This window comes from Lutra lutra, chromosome 11, assembly GCF_902655055.1.
Source record: "Lutra lutra chromosome 11, mLutLut1.2, whole genome shotgun sequence".
Taxonomy (NCBI): domain Eukaryota; kingdom Metazoa; phylum Chordata; class Mammalia; order Carnivora; family Mustelidae; genus Lutra; species Lutra lutra.
The window spans coordinates 50,957,400-50,979,616 of record NC_062288.1 but is presented as its reverse complement, the minus strand read 5'-3'; the positions used below and the strand labels follow the sequence as shown (position 1 = coordinate 50,979,616).

Genomic DNA, 22,217 nt, shown 5'->3' with positions numbered 1-22,217 from the left:
AGGCTAAGCCCCACGTCACCTAATTGAGACTTACCAATAGTTTCAGGCCTCTCAGAAATAGAATCTTAAAGCAGTCTGTCAAGAATCAACTGATCAGCACCAGTTTGGTGGTCTGCCCAAGAGAGCCACGTTCCCCAAGAGGAAAGTAACTGGTAATCAACCAGTTTTTTGCTTCATAGAACTTCCTCCTTCCTGCTCCCTTCTGCCTATAAACATTTTTTATTTTGTACAGCTCCTTGGAGCTCCTTTCTTCAGCGAGATTGGAGGCTGCCTGATTCGAATGGATTTTTTCTCAAACTCTTAAAATTTTTAATATGCCTCAGTTTCTCTTTTAATACCATATCGCTAAGCAGTTATAGTTGCAACTTTACCCTTTACATACATTCCTGTACTGGGAAAGGTAATACTTTCCCTATTAAATAGTTGTAAAGACTTCAAACATTGACAACTCTTTTATATCCATGGTCAGTAATTTTAAAAAGTTGATTACTTTTTCTCAATTACTTTTTATCCTTAATACTCTTACCCAAGTGTAAGACCTCATTGTCACACGGGATACATGTTCATTTGACTATTGTTTGTTACACCACTGAATTTTGCCATCTTTCACTTTTATTGCTTATTCTTAAACCAGTATTGTTCTTTTTTTTTTTCTTCTTTTTTTTTTTTAGAGAGAGAGAGAAGGCATGCACACTCACATGTACACAAGAGTGGGGTGAGGTGGGGGAAGGCGGAGGGGGAGGGAGAGAGAGGATCTCAAGCAGGCCCCATGCCCAGTGCTGAGCCTGACCTGGGGCTCCATCTCATGACCCTGAGATCATGACCTGAGCTGAAATCAAGAGTCAGACTCTGAACTGACTGAGCCACCCAGGTGTCCCTATACCAGTATCATTCCTAAATGGAAGGCAATACATTACTTTGTCTAGATTTTTTTCCCTTTGTCACATACCTGGGAAGATCACCTTTCTTCAACATGGGGTGCCTTACCCCATTTGTGATCATTGGTGATTTATGATGATCTTTCTGATTAGAAAGTTTAAAAGAACTTGAAGTGCCAATATTATTGTTCCAAACTTTTCTCTTAACTCTTTTTACAAAGAGTTCTCTTCTTACTCTATTTTGCCAGCTCTATTATTGCGCGTCTTGTAAAATGTTCCGTTAATCTTTTTTTAAAAAGATTTTATTTATTTATTTGACACAGAGAAAGATCACAAGTAGGCAGAGAGGCAGGCAGAGAGAGAGAGGGAGAAGCCAGCTCCCCGCTGAGCAGAGAGCTCGATGTGGGGCTTGATCCCAGGACCTCAGGATCATGACCTGAGCCGAAGGCAGAGGCTTTAACCCACTAAGCCACCCAGGTGCCCCAAATGTTCAGTTAATCTTGATGACTTATTGTCTCCTCAATTAAAAAAAAAGTACACAGGCCCATTTGCAGGGCTGATGGATGGTTGTCTCAATATAGACCAATTAATTGTTAAAATAGTGAAATATCACCCTTCCAATTGGTAAATAACCTCTGTTCTGAGTCTCTGGGTTTTCAAAGCAGTATGTTCATAGGTATTTTGTGTTTATATCTAAAACAGCCATAAGGTCCAGGCTCAGATGTTTGTGAGCAGGAATAACATATGTTTTTCTCATCTACTTCAGTGTCTGGATAAGTATTTTAATATTTGGGGGAATATGGGACAATTTTTCGTAGTGCCGGACTTCCAGCATCCCTGGTCTCACGTTAAATAGCCATAGTTCCTCAGCTATTGGGACAACCAAAAATGTGTCTACAGGTTTCCAAAATTTTCCATGTCCCTATTGAGAAACACTACATTCGCTTACATTATTAAGTACTAGTATAGCCCCTGCTTTGGCCCCTCAAGAAGACTTGAGTCCAAACATTTAGCTTTAGTTGCTCTCTTTGAAAAACAAGAAAAGAATGATCGGACTTAGTTCCATATAAATAGAGAATGTGAGGCAAATGACACCAAAACTATACAGTGAGGACCAGGAGAGAGTAAAAATAAGGACATTCTCTGAAATAAAAGATTGTGATTTTCCACAATAATAATGATAACATAATTATAATTTATTGAAGAATTACTTTGTGCCAGGCTCTGTGATTATTGTTTTACATGTTTGAATTTTATTTAATCCTCCCAACAGCCTGATCTGGAATAAGAGTTGTTATGCACTTTATTTTTATTTTATTTTATTTTTTTTTAAAGATTTTATTTACTTATTTGACAGAGAGAAATCACAAGTAGGCAGAGAGGCAGGCAGAGAGAGAGGAGGAAGCAGGCTCCCTGCTGAGCAGAAAGCCCGATGTGGGGCTCGAACCCAGGACCTGGGATCATGACCTGAGCCGAAGGCAGCGGCTTAACCCACTGAGCCACCCAGGCGCCCCTGTTATGCACTTTAGAGGAAAGGTGTATTCTCCAGAAACTTGCTAGCTCTGTGCTCTGAGCCCGATGCCTAGTTTCTAAGCAGGCAGGCTCTGAGGATGGGTTTTGTGGCTGGGGTTTATGGATCACCACTTTGCTCAGACCCAGGAAAATATACAGAGTGAGTGGCTGGGGGAGCACAGCCAACCTCATCTGGGGGGTTTTTCTGCCCCTCTCTATCCCAGGATCCCGATTTTTAAAACATTTTTATGTGCAGCTTCTATTTTATAAAAGTCTCTTCCTCTCAATTTTTAAAACTGAAATATTAACTTGAGCCAATCATTTTTGAAAAAAGCATTTTGTCATACCACGCCTTGAATTCTTGGACTGATTACCAGAGTTTTGTTTTCTTATAGAAGTAATTAAACTCTTTCTGAATCTGATTATTTTCTGTAAAGAGACGGAAATTGCTATTTAGAGATAATGGATTTCTAGCAGAAACTTGGAGCATCAACATATTGGCTAGAAAGAAGCCATTTGGTCCAAATATTTGTTGGAGAAAACAATGTCTTTGTTAATCCCTGACATTCAAGAATGCGATGTTGATTCTTCCTCTAAATTCAGATCTGCTGACATATCACTGATGGTGATATCTGGGCTCAGAAACATGGAAGGTGAGGCAAAAATGGCATGCTACTTGGGTTTCAGTCAGATACATCCTGATTGCCCACTGGCTCTGGGAAATTGTGCACTGGTAGAAGGACCACTGGAGCCTCACGGACACAAACTTTGGCCCAGAAAGTCTTTTCCACACTAACTGATGTGCTTCCAGTATGGAAAATCTCTCTCTCTCTCATTTTTAAAACATTGATTTATTGAAGAGACTGTCTTTTTTCCACTGTATATTTTTTCCTGCTTTGTCGAAGATACAGATGTAGTGAAAAGAAGGGCCATCTGTACCCCAATGTTCATAGCAGCAGTGGCCATGGTCACCAAACTGTGGAAAGAACCAAGATGCCCTTCAGTGCATGAATGGATAAGGAAGATGTGGTCCATATATACATGGAGTATTATGCCTCCATCAGAAAGGATGAATACCCAACTTTTGTATCAACATGGACGGGACTGGAAGAGATTATGCTGAGTGAAATAAGTCAAGCAGATAGTCAATTATCATTTGGTTTCACTTATTTGTGGAGCATAAGAAATAACATGGAGGACATGGGGAGATGGAGAGGAGAAGGGATTTGAGAGAAACTGGAGGGGGAGATGAACCATGAGAGACTATGGACTCTGAAAAACAATCTGAGGTTTTGAAGGAGTTGGGGGTGGGAGGTTGGTGGACCCTGGTGGCACGTATTATGGAGGGCATGAATTGCATGGAGCACTGGGTGTGGTGCATAAACAATGAATTCTGTTACACTGAAAATAAAAAAAAAACCATTGATCTATTTAAGTAATTCTACACCCACCATGGGGCTTGAACTCATGACCCTGAGATCAAGAGTCTCAAACTTTTTTAACTGAACCAGCCAGGTACCCCAGAAAACCTCTTCTCTCTTTTATGATTGTATTTATTTATTTAAGTATGAGTGGGTGGAGGGGCAGAGAGAGGAAGAGAGAGAATCTTAAGCAGACTCAGTGCTGAGCGTGGAGCCCCATGCAGGGCTCTATCCAATGACCCTGAGACCATCACCTGAGCCAAAATCAAGATTTTCACCCTTAACTGAGCCACCCAGGTGCCCCTGGAAAATCTCTTTTAAACATAAGTGATTTTACCCTAACTCTGGCTTTGCCTCTCCTAAGGACAGGAGGTGTCTACATTAAAACACAAAGGACAATAAATTTTAGTCAATTCCTTTTTTCTCATCGATACTCTTGGGAAAATAGAAGTTACTGAGGAGAGAAAGTGATAGTTGAGGCACTTAGAGATGTGTTACCTGAACTATCAGAAAAGATTAAGAAGTTCTAGAACACCTAGTGTCCTTCAGTGATTAAATCTGTCACTATAAGTCTAATTCAAACTGTATTTATGTTTACTCAAGAAAAATATGTTTGTCAGGATGTGGGTTCCAAAGGCCGATATTAATTTTGAAGGTCAGAGTCTTTCACTGGGTGGGAGTTGGGGAGATATCAGAAATCTTAAGGGAAATCCGTCAAAATACTCGTGTATGCAAGACTGGAAAAGAAGTTTTATGAAGAGTAAAGAGCTTTTCAAGAGTTGGTGACACATGTACAAAGTCTTCATGTGGCTAATGGGTATGTGGGGCACAGCATTATAAGGGGCTCACCAAGACTTCACGTGGGGAGTGTTGGCAGACAAAGTGCCTCTCTGGGGATCTAGACCCAAACAAATAGCATGTCAGTTCCCAGGCTGTCCCCTAAATTATTTGATAGATGTAAACCTTCAACCTAAAGCTGACAGATACAGCCTGAGTACCATGTAGTGACATTTTAAACTTAGGGGCCAATTAGGGGCCAAGGCTGAGATCTAAGAGGGTGATTGGAGAAAAGGGATTATTTTTAAATATTGGGTGTATTTTAGCCCAGATTCTGTGGAAAATGGAGCCAGCAGAAGCTTCTGTTTGAATTCATCATTTGAGAGTTCAAATCCAAGGAAGCGGGAAATGAGCCGGAGAGGGAGAGAGGGTGGGCTCAGGGAGGGCATCCCAGGGCTGGTCATGCTGGTTATCCAGAGCACCTGACTGCTCCCCCTCATGGGGCCATTTTCTCAGATGCCATGGGAACTACTGCATTTTAGGAAAGTCTGAGGGAGGGAGAAAAGAAAAGTTTATCTGACAGCACCCATTTCCCGTCAGCTAAAGATGTACCCCCCAAGATAAGAACTCTTCATGGGATATTTACTCCATGCACCCAGGGTGCACACGACTGATCCTTAAGAAGTTCCCTGGCTTCTTGTGCTTCAGCCACAGTAGAGAATCTGGCAATAGTGAAGCACCATGTGCCGCAGGCGTGAGGCAAGTCCCTGCTGGCTTCTGCCAGGGAAGCTAATGACAAACGAGTGGCCTGTGAATGCCTGGCCTCTCAACATGAATCAAGATAAAATTAACTAATTAATTTAAAAATATTTTATCTATTTATTTGAGAGAGAGAGAGAGAGAGAGGGAGCATGCACAAGTGGGGGAGGGGGAGAGGGAGAAGCAGACTCCCTGCTGAGCAGGGAGCCCAATGAGGGACTTGATCCCAGGACCCTGAGATCACAACCCAAGCAGAGACAGCTGCTCAACTGACTGAACCGCTCAGATGCTCCAAATCAAGATAAAATTTAGTTAACTCTCTGTGTCTAGAGAGAGCCACCTGTAAGAGAGGCTTTCGTTGGTCCCACTGTAGGCAACAGGACACAGAGCACGTGCTTGCTCTCCTACAGAGTGGATGAGGCCCAGCTTGTCTGGGTGCACCATTAAGATGGATTTGATGGAAAGTAGCTGACAACTCAAGCTGGCATAACATTAAGGAAGTGTATTAACTCCGATAAGAGGAAGTCCAGAATTTGGTGAATTCAACAGTTGAATCACGTTCAAGCTCTCTGCTTTCAAATAGGCTACCATCTGCCCAGATTTCTTCCTTTCCTTTCCTTTTTTTTTTTTTTTTTGAGAAATAGTCCTATGTAATATGTTCCAATATCATACATTTTTCTTCGTTCTCTTTATACAACAGCCTTGGCACCACAAGATATAAAATTTGACTGTTTTGTCAGCTGCTTCACAACTTCACAAGAAAAGTTGCCAATTTCCCAGCTAGGAAAAGGAGCTGGGCTCTCATTTATTTCTTCCCTGTATTTTCCACTCAGACAAATCCACGTTTCACATTCCCTTATTTGCCATACCTCCTCTTTCGGGATCATATTTTGTACTTTTAGGATTCTTGGTTGCAAACAATGATGAAAGCGTGGCTAACTTAAACAGAAATGGAATCTGTTAAAAGGATATCTAGGCTGACAGCATCTATGGGAAAGCTGGAAAAACAACTTGGGCAGAAACCATGACAGGTAAAGCACAGCCAAAATTCTGCCACAGGACGGTCTGCTTAGACTGTCGCTGCTGGGAGCGGTGCCACCCCACACCTGCCCTGCGCAGCTGGACCCGTGGTCCCTGCCAAGCCCCTCCCCTAGTCACACCGCCTCACCCACCTATAGGGTAATGCTTTCTCATTATTCTGATTTTCGTTGCTAAGAATCATACCAAGTGAATAGTACTTGCGTTTCAGAAGTAGAGACCTTTGTAATCAAATTGATTTTTTTTCCGGTCCCTGTTGTCTCTAAAGATCTGGTTTTTCAAATAATGAGTCTTAAACATTTTCCAGGAGCTACCTTTATTATTATGTGAGCTGTTTCCCTGATGGGGTTTCACTACACATGATCGATGTGTTCTCTGTATTGGTTTTACTTCAGTGTTAATAAAATATAATCAGGTAATTTGAATTTTCTGCCAGAGTGCTTGGCTTGTTTTCTGGCAACTCAATGGATAAATTTATTGAGCATGCATAGCTTGAAATTTTCCGGTGATAGTGTTTTATTGATTTGCTCTTTTGTAATTAAATCAAATAAGCTCACATTTCTAGGTACCCAAGCAGAGAGAACATGACTTAAACTTTTATCCACGTGGATTTGTTATTTTGCGCAATTGTGCTGATGGACACACGGAACCATGGAGGATGAGATATGAAATGAAATAAAACCCACATATTATCCAGAGCAAAGTCTACTTTTATCCAAGCTGTCCAGATGTCCAGATTTTTTAGCACAAGCTGAGTGATGGTGGCTTACATTACCCATACAAGTGTGATTACATCTAGAAAAAAAAAAACAAAAAACGGATTTTTTTTAGCCTAGAGGGTTTTTCCTCCAAGGAGCCTCAAAACTGTGACTGCATTTTGCAGATGTTTTCAATGTATTTAGTTAAAGACAGTAGAAGTCAATAAAAAAATGTAATTTTAGAAATGGGATCTAGAAGACATACATGAACACAACACCTGACTGACTTTTTAATCTTTCAGCCCGCATTTAAGGTAACGTACACTGGTCAATATTTTTCATAAATAGTGTGGATCTCCCTGAGACTGATTCGGCGTTAGGGTCTTTCAAAAGGAAGAAATCAGAACACAGAGGGCCATCAAGAATTGTCTCTATTAACAAAGTGAATTAACAGAATCAATGACTTGATCACTTTGCCTTTGATCATGTGTAAGGAAACACTCCCCACCAGGCTCATTGCCATAACAGCAGAGTTGCATAAGATAGGCTGTTCACAGACTTGATTCTGCTAAAATCGCCTATGGGAAATTCAATCTAAAAAAAAACCTAGAAACATGGTCTCTCTCTCTCTCTCTCTCTCTCTTTAAACCAAGAAAAAAGATCAGGCTTTAAAGAGTGAGGTATTGAAGCTGGATTATAAATATATGTATATTTATATACACAAGAAATACTTAAAAATGGTATCACTGCATGATTGTGACCTTGTCCTAGGGCAAAATGGCAGGAGGTTATCCCCTCTCTACCAGGATGGCAACGCTGGAGGAAAACATGGGGCCAATCTGGAGAGCATTCATCACTCTTTATGAGCATTGCTAAATGAGCCCTTCTGGAAAGGCTGTTTAGCTCCTGGAGATACTTCAAAAGAGCCGGTGGAAGCCTGTGAAAAGCAGGTTGCCTCCAACACTTTAAAGGGCTTTGGGAACTACCTGAGTTTCTTGTGTGGGAATGTATTCCGTATCAGGCAGTCATTAAACTAGCTGATTGAGATCCATTAGGGACTCACCCAGTCTACTGCTCCTGACCTTTTTAAGATCCAGCACTCCCTTTCAAATGCCTGACATCATAACCTCAGTTGAGAGGTAGAGATTGGGAGGGACCTGTGATTGTCAGGTTTCCTTTTGATTTTCCAGCCCCCACTCCCTTCCAGAGCAGTAACTGTCCCTGGACGTTCCCTGGAGATCCGCCCATCTGCTCACCAACAGCCCTTTGAAGTGACGGACTTCATTTTATATGGTGCCGCCATCCCTCATCCTCCTACTCCCCCAGGCCCTCCCCGTCCCGGGAAACAGACGCACACGCACACACGCAAGTACGCCCATGCACTGCTCGGAGCTCCTAGCTCCAACTGTAGAAACTGATGTGATCTCTCTCCATTTTGACCTCCCAGGGAAAGGCAGACCATGGTTTTTAATGATTTTGTTGTAGGTGATTGGAATAATACCGGTAAGCAGATATCACTCAGTGCCATTATTCGATTTCTTCTGTGTTCTATGTGGTGACCTGCGGGTAATTCCTAAGTACAAACAGCTGCACACTATGATCCAGGCCAGAAAATTTCTCGCCACTACTCATTTAAGCTTAACTTATAAGAAAGCTGTCGTGGAGTTCATATGGACCCACCCATAATTTTCAAGTTAGTTAAATCATTTATCAGGTCATTGAATCATTTATCAAAAGGCCAGCAGGATATCTATTGTTCTGAGTGTGTCCTTTTCTGGACAATGATAATGATTGGTTACTTGATTTATGTATTTATTAGCGATTGTTTAACAGTAAAACAAAATATCAGTTTCTCCACTTCTTGGTGGCAACTGGAAAATAAAAGAACAAATCAATTTTTTTTTTTTACAGAAAGACCTATCTCCTGAATTTAGTCAGTATCAGTACACAGAAGGCAGAGTCTAGAATAATGTTGATGATCTTTTTATCCTGAGGATCTTGAGGCCTCCAACTTTACATTTTAAAGCATATTCCAATTAAAGGGATAACAGGATGGAGACTCCCTTCATTTTGTCAGCTTGGGACAGGTTTCTTAATTTCTAAGAGCCTCAATTTCCTCGTCTGTAAAGTGAGAATAACGAATGGTTCCTCCCTCCCTCCCTGATCATAGGGTTGAATGAGAATAGTACTTGAAAGTATGAAACCTGATTTATAAGCAGGATTCCTGAAACATCGTGTGTGGAAGACTGGCAGGCAGCTGACCCATGTTGACTTTCTCTTCCCGGGGATTAAGTGAAAGGCTATGACTGTCTCTTTTCTCCAGTAACTTCTGGTGAGCCCCATCTTCCAGGCTCCCCTCTGCTTTCTCCCAAATTGATTTCTTACTCATTGCCTGGCCATAGTCATCTGATCTAGCAATTTGTTTCCCCAAGGCACAGATTTTTAAAAGATAACATTTGCCACATCCCCAGGATAAGTTTATAATATTTCTTCCCCACCAAGCATGTTGACCAAACTAATATGTTCATGTGTGGAGGCCTCCCCACCCCCAATTTGACAATGAAGTTGTCTTAGCAAATGGTTGATGACTTCATTTTAATGGAACTGGACCAAACTTGAAGACTTTTCACAAACATTTTCAGTTACATTATTTGATCAAAATTTTTTTATTTAGCATACTGAAACCCTTGCTGATTTTTCTTACTATTTTTCTTTTATTAAATCATATTCACTAGGATCAGTTCTCTTCTATGGAAAGTTTATAATAAAAATTTGATTTATTCATCATTTTGTTTTAACCCAGGTCTATTTTTTTTTTTTTAACCCATTGCCATTATAGGTTTTTTTTTGGGGGGGGGGACTCCATTTCTTTCTTTCTTTCCTTCTTTCTTTTTTTTTTTTTTAAAGATTTTATTTATTTATTTGACAGACAGAGATTACAAGCAGGCAGAGAGACAGTCAGAGATAGGAGGAAGCAGGCTCCCTGCTGAGCAGAGAGCCCGATGTGGGGCTCGATCCCAGGACCCTGGGATCATGACCTGAGCTGAAGGCAGAGGCTTTAACCCACTGAGCCACCCAGGCGCCCCTCCTTCTTTCTTTTTTATGAAAATGTTTTTACCCACAGAAAAGTTGGAGGAAGAGTAAAACAAATGCTCTTATACTCCTTTCATAAGCTCATTAAATTTTACCACAGTTCTAGATCTTTCACACATTTTCCTTTCCCCAAATCACTGAGAGTAGCATGCAAAATTTCAGTACTTCACCCCTAAGTATTTATCTATCCTGAGAACCTTATTCTACAAAAACCAACACCTTAGTTGAATTCAGCATGTATAATTCATCCAGGCTGGTTTCTCACATTGTATCAGATGGCAAGAGCCTCTGTTATCATTACAAATTAGAATTTTCTAGTAAATTATTAAAGAAAACTACTAGAAGAATTTGGTGACTTGGTCTTGCTCAAGCCTACAAGTCTCAGAACAAATCCCCCCCCCCCCCCGCCCCATGTTATTTGCTTGTGTTTGCACTAGTTCTCATATGGCCTGTTACTGCAGTTGCTTTAATTCTGAAAGTTGCTGTTCTTCAGCAATGAGGACTTAACTGGTCAGATCTCAATGACTTCTTGAGGAGAACCCTAAGCTCATTCCTTTGTTGAAATTCTTCCACCGACTTCATTCTCTGTGACGCTCATAAATATGCCTCAGATCTTGCGTCTGTGAGGGATAACTGGGGCAAACTGTCAGTGATGGAAATGAGCTGGCCAAGGTGGGTGGGAAATGAAAGGTTGAGAGGAGTGGAATAATCTGGGGATCCATTTGCCTTTCCTCACGTTTCCCATTGAGGCATTGTCATAATTTTACAGGGTTCAAGAGAGCCCTTGCTGTGCTGCTCATCAGCCATTTTCCCTCAGACTCTGTGGCTGAACAGCTTTTCATCTGTAAAATGGAGGTGATGGTATTTACCCTATGGACTTGACAATGGTTGCTGTGAACCTCTAAATTAAACTGTGCCTATTCACATACTGTCTGAATAAGCGGAAGGCATTTTTATTATTGCTGTAGCAAGAGAGCAATATGACCCAGTTTGCCAACATAAGCATTTCCTATACCTTCTCCATCGTACTATTTTTACTCTGGTGGCTGTTGGAGTTTGCCAAGCAGCAGTGAGAAATGAGTACGAGCTTCAGAGTTTGATGTGATATAATATGGTAACTCTTCCAAGTCTTTTGTTTATTTAAGAACTGGAAAGCGTGGAAGGGTTCACTTTCTTTTCTCCATGGCTAGCAGATACATCACTACGAGTATCAAGCCAGGCTGACAATGTATTTTGAATTCTAGAGCAACTCTAGACGTACATCCCTACAGATCAGAGACCGCTAGCCTACGGTAGGGAAGTAGAGTGGAGATCCAAGTTTGAGCCTTAGCTTGTTTCTCCTTGGCTTTCGACATGTCTGGAGATGCTTAATGTTGTGGCAGCAGGTTTCTGAAGTGCTTATTTGCAGGAGAAAAAAGGTACTCGTCCTAACTAATGAGAGACTCAAGACTCAGGCCTGGTCTTAAACAAGGCTCAGGCTTTGGAGTGGAGGGTGGAACTGAGGAGAACATGACACTGTCCTTTGGAGTCTTCTCTGGCCCAGCCCATGGAGCTGAGCTCCTGAGAAGGGGCTTTGAGCAGAGCAGAAGTGGGGACCTTCGCAAAAGTCTCACTGAGCCGGTAGGGTCTTGAAAGTGTGGTGTTTGGGGAACTGTGTGATAGGAGGAAGGAACATTGTGGCGTTGCTTTGGTGGATTGAAACTCTGCTACCAGCGGTTCCAGCACTGACAGAACACAGAACAAGTGGCAACCATACCGTTGGCTACTTCTCTGGGACTCCAGAAATCATTATGTAATGGGGCGCGTGCGTGTGTGTGCGTGCGTGTGTTTGAGGGGAAATGGGTAGGGGAAAGCATTCCAAGGGTTCTATTAGTCCTAGGATGATGGGCAGAGATAGAGCCAGAGACACCATCTTTCACAATTATTGGGACCCTCTCTTTGGTCCTGGATTAGTGCAGTAGTTTGCTTAACAAGTGAGGAATAAATGGAGGCAGGGAGGCCCAATAGTGTAACTTATTTAATGCCTATGAACTACACACTTCACAACAGCTAAGATGGGAAATTTTATCTGTATTTTGCCACAATTTAAATTAAAAAAAAAAAAAAAGTGTGGGGGGAGGGAAATGCAGGTACTCTTTTTTAAGGAAAAGTAGGTACTATTTTCTAATTTAATTTAATAACTTGAACAACATGGGACAAAGGCTAGCCTCAGAGGCATTTCTGCCAGTTAGGCTGAATAGTACTGCACTCTGGTTGAGTCATTAGGCCTCCTATCTGGTCATCAATCCCTGTACCTTGAGAAGAGACGAGCACCTACTGCAATCCTTCAATCCCCTTTCCAATAGGATACCCAAATTACACTCACATCCCTGAACCTTTCCCAGACCAGATGTTGGAAGACTTTTCCGTCCTCTGGATGAAAACTGTCTTTCATCTTCTTGATGGATGACAGTGTTTCATTTGATGATCAAACGGAGCCACTAATAATTCTGTTCTAGATGTCTTACAAGGTCCTTAATGGAATATTTATGTCCCGTAGGCTTTTGGCCTTCAGTCCTCCTTTCCTCTGTTAGAGGCACAGGCCTCAGTGCCCTGCGCACTCTCTTTCACGTTGGAATTTTATTAACATGACTGTTCTCTCCTCTCGGTGCTTTGAAGATCACGCCTCTGTAGGGGGATGCTTGAAATGGCACTCAGTGGGGTGAGAGGCGGCCAGGACTACAAGAAGCCACTCCTGTCACTTGACCCTGTGAGGCCTTTGCAAGTCCATCGTCACACACACCGTGTGTCATAAAAGGTTTTCTCTTTTACCTACTCAACCCACTAAGGAGGTTGGGGAAATAGAATTCTTGTGTGGTGAGAAATAAAGTGGGTGTTATGTCAGTATCTGCATTTTCTTTTAGAAGCAACGCGGTGAAAGCAACATCTTAAGAATGAGAAAAATTATTAGAGCCCTCAACAGGAAGACTGAAGTGGTCGGAACTTTCAGAGAGAGGCACAGTTAGAAATAGAACTTGCTATTTCTACTTGATTTCCCCCCCCTTGGCTGTTAAGAATAGCACCTCACAAAGCAGTCGAGAGGTCTAATCACGTTAGTCTTCTTAGACACTAAATCACACGGCTCATGCGGCAATTGATTGGAAAACTGTTGGTTTGATTCTGGTAAGACCACAGACCGGTGAGTATTCATTCTTACCTGTAGGAAAAAAAGGTGATTACAGTACCAATAAGTATAAAGACAAATACGTGCAATTTTGAGGGCGTAAGGAAACCTACACTCTCTCCGGAAGAGCTTTCTTATTCATTGTTAGGTGCCTGAAATTATGTTATTGTGACTTTTTCTCCTCTGTAGTTTAAGACCCTTATGTGTAAATGTCTCTGCAAGGAGTTAAGCCAATTTTTCTAAGTGTAGGAGTATCTGTTTTAAAGTCACCTAGGGTCCTCTTTAAAATGAAGATTTGTACCAAGACCATCTGAATCAGAATTTTGGGGATTTACATTTCAATCAGCCCCCAGGTGATTGTTTTCCACCAAAGACCTGTATCACTGCTTAAATCTCTGGCAGTCTTTTTATGTAATTGAGCTGTTTTGCTGAGGGTAAATGTTGGCGGGGAGGAGAGATCTAGAGAGCCCTCAGAAGTGGGACGGGGAAGACAAGAAACTCTCAAAGGAAGAAAAAAAGGAGGAAAAGTCGGACAGAAAGTAGGCTGGAAGGAAAGATACATGTCCTGTTTCACAGTTTTGATTTTTGGAATTTGACGCTGGAAAGGGTTAGGGGCTATTTCAGAACTTGCAGTATGGGAGAACAAAAGAAGAAAATACAAACTCAGACCATAGGCAAACTGAAGGTACAGAGCAAACATCATCCTCAACATGGGAGAATTATAGCTTGAAACTCCTGGAAATACTACAAGAAATTGCAAATTGAAAGAGGACTTAAAATTTCATAAAACCATATTTTTATACCCCCAAACCAAAGAACATGAATGCAAAAGACAAAAAGATCAAAATATAAGCACACACCAAAAACATGACAGAAAATTATGGAAGGAATCCTATATGTATTACAAACCTACTGTTTGCCAGGAATTTGCACATACTTGTCTAATTTAATCCTTACAACTGTCTTATAAGGTCCTTATCTTTATGGCCAGATTTGAAAAATAAAAAAAAAAAAGTCTCAGAATCAGAAAGTTTAAGTACCTTGCTTGATATGATAGTCAGATGGGGGTCTGACTTCAGAGTCCACATTCTTAACGCTGGGCCCAGCAGGTTCCACACTGTGGCCCCTGACTGCTGGTTGCTCCCCACAATCCATGTTATCCTCGCTTTCCTAAGTACACAGCTGCGCTGCATTTCCCAGAACCTCTGACTGAGTTGACCAAATGATGAGTTTACCAAATGGATTGAGGGTGGAGAGAAGAGCTCCATTTCCAGGCTGGACCTAAAACAGTTCTTCCATGAACAGTCCTCTCTTTCTCTCTTCTTGCTTGACTGGGATGGGGATGTGTCCCAGGGCAACTTTTGGAGTTTACAGAGCAAAGATAGCAGAGTCTCTGCAGCCTGGGTTCCTGGCAATTGTACAGAGGCGGACCCCCATACGAAAGCACGGTTCCTCACAGTCTTGAACCAGGACGCATTTAGACCTATTGATTACAGTGATGATCCTGTCAGAACTAATGTTGAAGTGAAAAAATCATATTACACTTCTGAAACTCCAGGGACAAATGGGCAAATGATACATAATGTATTTAATAGGAAGCATACCAAATAAATAAATGTACAGAGCCACAGTCTACCTAGAGAATAAACAATCATAAATTAAAATGTGAAATGTGTGGATAACACTGTGGGAACCAATATAACATTTATACAATACTGAAGTATTATAATTTGGTACAACCTTTTTTGGTTGGAGATTAGAAAATATTTATTAAGAACCACTGTAACTTTTATCCCTTTGAATTGAAACATAGTCCTAGATATTAATGCTAAATAATGCCTTGAGAGAAAATGACCAGTATTGAATTGTATTTATGATGGCAAACAAACCCCAAATACAAAACCAGTGTATTAGTATTCTCCAGAGAAATAGAACCCAAGATGTGTGTGTGTGTGTGTGTGTGTGCGCGCGCACGCGCGCGTGCACATAAGGAGAGATTTATTTTAAGAGATTGGCTCACTTTGCTCACGTGACTGGGTTTCAAGTCAAAATTCTGCAGACTAGGTCTAGAGAAAATTTGCAGTTTGAGTCCAGAGGTAGTCTGCTGGCAGAATTCTTTCCTTTTCTGGGAAGGTTTTTCTTGTTGTTGTTGTTCGTTTTTTTGTGTGTTTTTTAAATTAAGGCTGTCTATGGATGGGATGAGACCCACATATGGAGAGCAACGTGCTTTACTCAAAGTCTACTGATTTAAATGTTGATATCATCTAAAAAATACTCTCACATAGGGGCGCCTTGGTGGCTCAGTTGGTTAAGTGTCTGCCTTCAGCTGGCCTTCAGTCATGATCCCAGGGTCCTGGGATCAAGTTCCGCATCAGGCTCCTTGCTCAGTAAAGAGCTTAATTCTCCCTTTGCCTGCCCCTCCCCCTGCTTGTGCTCTTGCTCTCTCTCTGTCAGAAGAATAAATGAATTCTTAAAAAAATTTTTCTCACATAAATATTGAGAATGATATTTGACCAAATATCTGGGAACTGTAGCCTAGTCAAGTTGACACATAAAATTAACCATCACAACTAGTATAGCTAAATATCCAAAATTATGAGTATGAAAACTATATAGAAACATGGAATGTCGCTTTCTCATTTCATGGAAGCTTATTGAATGCCCTCATTGCCAAGTTGTGTGGGTGGTGATGGATAAGCTGTATCTTTTCATCTTGAAATGTTCACAGCCCAGTGAGGCAGGCATCCCGGCAGACAGTGTGTATGTGCAGGGGGGTGGGTAGGGGGGACAGGCTTCGCTCGTGGAAGGTGGGGATTTGTGACGGATGAAGCTGAGTGAATGGGCAAAGATCAGCCCACGAAGGGCTAAAAGATCAATGTATTACTGAGCATTTGGGCTTTACCCTGAAGCAATGGGCAGCCTCCAAAGTCTTTTTTTTTTTTTTTTTTTAAGAGAGGAGTGTGGGTGAAGGGGTAGGGAAGGGGCCAAGGGAGGGGGAGAGAGAGAATCTCAAGCAGGCTGCGCACTCAGCACAGAGCCTGACTCGGGCCTTGCTCTCGTGACCCAGAGATCATGACCTGAGGTGAAATTAAGAGTCAGACACTTAACTGACTAAGCCAGCCAGGAGCCCCTGAAATGTTTAAGAGACAGCAGTTTTGCCTCTCTGGAAGATGATTTTGGTAGCAGGATAGCGATCGGGGTGTAGGGAGGCTGCAGGCTAGGAGGCTAGTTAAATGGGCTTGGTGAGAAATGACTCAAGCTTGAATTAAAGTGGTGGCAGGGAAACTGGAAAGGAGGGAAGAAAATCCAATGGAACTTAAAAAAATGAATAAATAAATGGAAAAAGAAAAAGAAAAATATTTATTCATTTATTTGAGAGAGAGAGAGAGAGCACGCATGCACATGGTGGGCAGGAGCAGTGGGAGAGGGAGAGAGAGAATTTCAAGCCGGCTCCACCCTGAGCCTGGAGCCCCACACGGAGCTTCATCTCATGACTCTGAGATCATGACTGAAATCAAGAGTCAGATATTTAACTGGCAGGAACCATGTAATTTGTTAGCAGATTGACTATAGAGGCAAAAGGAGAGAGAGGGGGAAAAATTAGGAAAAATCTCCTAGATTTTTGACTTGGTTGCTTTTCCATCAAGATATAGGACAGAGGAGGGAAAGCGATTTGGGGGAGAGGGGAAAACGAGATTTTGTGTCCACTTTTGAATATGTTTCACTTCTTTGTTCCATGTGCTTTGGGACAACTACAGGCAGAATGGAGTCAGAAGACAAACCACACCAATGATGTTAGCAGAAAGAAATGAATATAAGGTATATTGAAGCAGGAGGAAGCTAAAAAAGGACACTTAGGAAACATAGAGCTGGTAACCGCAGGAAGCAGGCTCCTGGGGCTAAGAGGACAAGGGAAGAGATTGGGGTTTTAGTCCAGGACATTTGGAAGCAGTCCTCTGTGGAGTCAGGAAGAGCTGAGGAATGATGAGGAGGCTGGACTGAACCCCCAAGTGCTGCGGGGAGGAAGGGCTATTGCCAGGCGATGCTTCAGGACTGGGGGAGGAGCAGGAGAGAGCCACGCCCTTCTTCCTCCACCCTGCTACCCCCTATTGGCAGTTTTGCCCACAGGTGAAGGAGAAATGTTGTATGCTCAGTAAAATTCCCAGCATCACAGAGCACAGGGTACAGAAGGACGGTTTCAAAGATGAAAAGAAAAACTTAACTTAGAAAACAAAGTTCAAAAAGAAGGCTAAAAATCAATGATCAAAGCATCCATCTCAAAAGTTAGGAAAAGACACCCAACTCAAGCAAGGGGAAGAAAACAGAACTAAGGAGCAGTAATTAATGAAATTGAAAAGCAATGTATAATAGAGACTATCAACAAAGCCAAAAGTTTTTTTGTTTTTTGTTTTTTAAATTAGCAAAATGGATAAACTTACATCATGGATAAAAGAGAGAACTTGACAAAATTCACCAGTATCTTGGCTGTAGAAAGGATATTACTACATATTCTATCAGCATTAAAGAGAGAAAGAAGACATTTGGAACGACGTGACCCAGTGTATTGAAATCCCTTGAAACTAAAGACGAGAGGAAATGTGTCTTTGATGCACCAACCTTGGAGGCCAAAGCCTGCTAGGGCAGTGCTACTTCCTTCTGGTGATTTCAGAAGGAGCCCTCTCTGATTTTCAAAAGTCTAGGTCAGCTCAAGCACCTTCAGTTCTTCCAAAGTGAGCAAATGCTCAGACGAGGAAGACATTCATTGTAGTTCATTCATTCAGTGACAGACCAACTTGGCATGCAGAAGAACAGGGTGAATCTCACTAACGTAATGTGGAGAAAAAGAAGCAGACACATACGAGTGTGTAGGACTCCGCTTAACCTTCAAAGGAAGGCAAAATGGACAGCTCACGGTAGAAACTAGAACTGTGGTCGCCTTTGGAGGAGAATTAGTAATGGATGAGGCATGAAAGAGGCTTGTGGGGTGTTGGAAAAGCATGTGGTCATGTGGTATATTTGATTTGAGAAAATGCATCAAGACTACTTGCATAACTTGCCTACTTTTCCATATACATGCTATGCCTTAATTAAAAAAATAACATTAAAATTCATTTAGGATAGAGACTAAGAGAGAGATTCCAGCTTGCTTTATTCTTATTCCTTCCCCAGTCTTACTGGACCCTGCATTGTCTTCAAATTTGCTTCCATGCTTCCCTTTCAACCAGGCCAAAACTTCTTTAATCAGGAAGGCCTGGAGGTCTGGTTCCTGATGGGTGGAGATGTTGAAAGGCAGAAACACCTTTTGGTTTTCATTAGGAAGATGTCATTGGCCGTACTTCATCTGTACCTGCTGTTTGTGCTGGTCCCTGCTACTTTGCAGGGTTATCAGTCAGGGAACTGTGGGAAGAGGGACTCTCTGCTAGGGCCCTTGACAACACTGCTTCTTCCAAATGCTGAACATATAGAGATGTGATCAATCTGTCCAGTTTTACACAGAGAAAAAGATACCTCTGGTCTGGGCATCCTCCAGAAGTCCTTTCCCCTGTGCTGTTTCCTAGTGTGTATGTAAGACATACATCTTGCTAGATTTGTTATTGACTTTTTTTTTAAGTTAAAAATGCTTCCTTTAGTACTTAACGCCAATACTGTATTTCTAAGTTCCACTGTGTGCATCTCTATGTTGTTCAACGTGTTATGCCTGTGATGTTAAAGACAATCACTTCCAAGTGTCACCAAGTGGTGGCTTCCTGGGAGTGTCAACCATTATCCCTGCTCCCCATTCCACATATTCTCCCAGGCCCCAGAGTAAACAAATATTTAATGTCCTTCCTCTTCCACACCTTATTGTAACAGAAGCAACACAATTCTGGAGGAGACACAATTAAAGCTGTCATAGGTGTCCCAGTTTGTCAATATACCATGTTATCAATTTCATTAACAAAGTATATTGCCATGGAGCCCTAATATGCATTATTATTAGTTGTTACAAGGTATTATGCGTTCTCCTGAGGACACTCCATAATTTTATTTCTAAGAGGACACACCATAATTTTATTTCTCACTCTCAGAACAATCTCTCAACTAGAGAGTGAAGAACTAGCAGCATCTGCCGTGATCTGCTTCCTGAGCTCCAACTTGGAAACAGTGCTTTGCAAAATCGATGCTGGTTAGAAGTGTGCACAATTCTTTTCTTTCTTTCTTTCTTTCTTTCTTTCTCTCTTTCTTTCTTTCTTTTTTAATGTCTCAAGTTTATATTTTAGGTTCTAGTTAGTTGACATATCGTGTGATATTGGTTTCAGGAGTAGAATTTAGCGATTCATTACTTACAGATAACACCCAGTGCTCATCCCAACAAGTGCCCTCTTTGATGAGAAGCACGCGCCGTTCTGAGGCAGTCTCCATCACACACTCACTGGAATTCAAAGCCAGCCTGAGTTCATCTTACTGTAGTTAGTGTATTCGTGCTGCTACATGTGGTGAGGAGATTTAATTCCACTGTACTGGTTAGCTCAAGAGAGAATGAAGAATAAAGAGAATAAAATATTATAACAAGATTATGACCCATTCTCCAAGCAAAATAAACAAAGTTTCCGCTGAGGTGAAAAAGATACAGTAATTCTCTTCATACAGTCTTGTGCTGGGTTGTGAACTGCATTATTAAAAATCATGAGTTTAACAAAAACCCTACAAGCCAACTCATCAAAACAGGCATTCGGCCAGTAAGAATGTAATTTCACACCAATACTTCTTCAGATTTTAGATTTATTTAGGACCATTTGCCACTATTTATAGACTGTTTAGTTTACTCTAACACATGACCAGACAGGGAGGCCCTTCAGGGAGATCCTGGCCTAAACATATTGTTTTACTTCTTCAGGAAAAAGATAACACTGGACATGGAAGCTTTCAGTTTGTGTCACTGAATGATGGTCTATAGGGCACCCTTCAAAAGCTACAGTGGAGGGGCCACCTGGCTTTTTGGCAACACAAGCCTGACTGAGGTCTTCTGGCCCATTTTTTTGACATTCGTGTTTTATGCCTTGAAATTTCTTTTTGATTGTCTCCTTGGAGCTCGCATAGATCACTTTGCTTTTCAGAGGAACTAGTTCTGGTGCCCTGGTCTGCTCCTCCCACCAGGAACAGAGCAGTCTCTGTGTCTCTCAGACTCTTATTTCTCTCAACTCAAAGGTCCAAGGATGGAGGCAGGGACCTAACTGCCACCTCAGGTCTGGAAATTGAGCACACGCCAAAAAACACCCACCAACTGCTCTTTTCCGGATTCCTTGGTTTCAAAGCTTGCATCATACAATGTATAGTGACATCTTTTTCAAGAAGCATTCCCAAATAATGCTTGAAAGGATCAGTTATGGATACACCAACATCTCTGACTAAGATTTCTTTCCCTTCTCATACATTGATACACTTTTGGTCTGCTCTGACACAAAAAAATGACAGCCTTCTTTCTTTTCTCGATTTCTTCTGGTGTGGAGCACATCCCAACTCTCATGTCATAAAAAATGTGATATACTTCATCTCCAACTTGCTTTCCTGAGGCCTGTCTCCCCCATTAAAATGTATATACTTCATAAGGACAGGGAATTTGTTTTGTATATTGAAATCTCCAAATGCTACCACAGTATCTGGTTCCTCCTGGAGACGGGATGGGGTCCCCCCTCACCAGTTAGGGTCTGTGAGGTGGGTCCTCCTTCAACTATTGGTGATGTTAGAAGGCTGAGCTCAGGCTGACACCGGTTGGCAGAGGGATGGGCAAAGGATCAAATGGGATAGGGGACCCTTATTCCCCTCACCCCTGGGGCGTGAAGTCATGCGGCACCCCACCCCTGTTATTGTTTTTTAAAAAATTATTATTATAGCCATCTTAATGTCTGAAGTGTATCTTGTTGTGGTTTTGATTTTCATTTCCCTAATGACTAATCATGTTGGGCATTTTTTCATGTACTTATTGGTCATTTGTATATATTTTTTAGGGGAATCTCCATTCAAAACCTTTGCCCATTCAAAATTTGGATCGTTTCTCTTTTAATTGTTGAGTTCTAAGAGCGCTTTATGTATTAGGGACATTAGATCCTTATCAGATATCTTATATATGAATTTTTCTCCTGTGGGTTGCTCTCTCACTTTCTTGATAGTTCCCTTTGAAGCATAAACTTTTAAAAATTTTATTGCCTACTTATGCATTTTTTTTTCTTTCATGCCTTGCCTTATGCTGCTTCGATGTTATATCTTAGAAACCATTGTCTAAAAAAAAAAAAGAAAAGAAACCATTGCCTAATTCAAGGTCACAGAGATGTATACCTATGTTTTCTTTTAGCATGTGTACTGTTCTCTTACATTTTAATCAATTTTTAATTAATTTTGTATATGATGTGAAATAGGGTCCAAATTCATTATTTTGAATGTGGATAACTGTTGTCCAAGCACCATTTGTTGAAAACATTTTTCTTCCCTCATTGAATTTCCTTAGGACCCTTGTCAAAAATCAGTTGATCATAATGTATGGGTATACTTCTGGGTTCTCAATTTTGTTCTATTAATCTATAGGTCTATCCTTATGCCAAAACCACACAATCCAGATTACTGTAGCTTTGTAGTAAGTTTCAAAATCAAGTAGTGTGAGACGTCCAACTTTGTTCTTTTTCAAGTTTGCTTTGGCGATTCTGGATCCCTTGCATGTCTATATGAATTTTAGTATGAGCATGTCAATTTCTGCAAAAAAGCCAGCTGAGGTTTTTTATAGGAACTGTGGTGAATCTGAAGATGAATTTGTGGAGTTTGCCATCTTAACAAATTCAGAAGATCTTAATATCTTCTGATCCATGAACTTGGGACATTTTTTATTTAGTAAATTCTTTTTCAA

At 41.3% G+C, this 22,217-nt stretch overlaps 1 pseudogene; it reads right to left on the bottom strand.

The window, feature by feature from the left end:
• Nucleotides 1–20,190: 20,190 nt before the first annotated feature.
• On the bottom strand, nt 20,191–20,888 carry LOC125080495 (destrin-like; annotated as a pseudogene).
• Between the last annotated feature and the right edge of the window lie 1,329 nt (nt 20,889–22,217).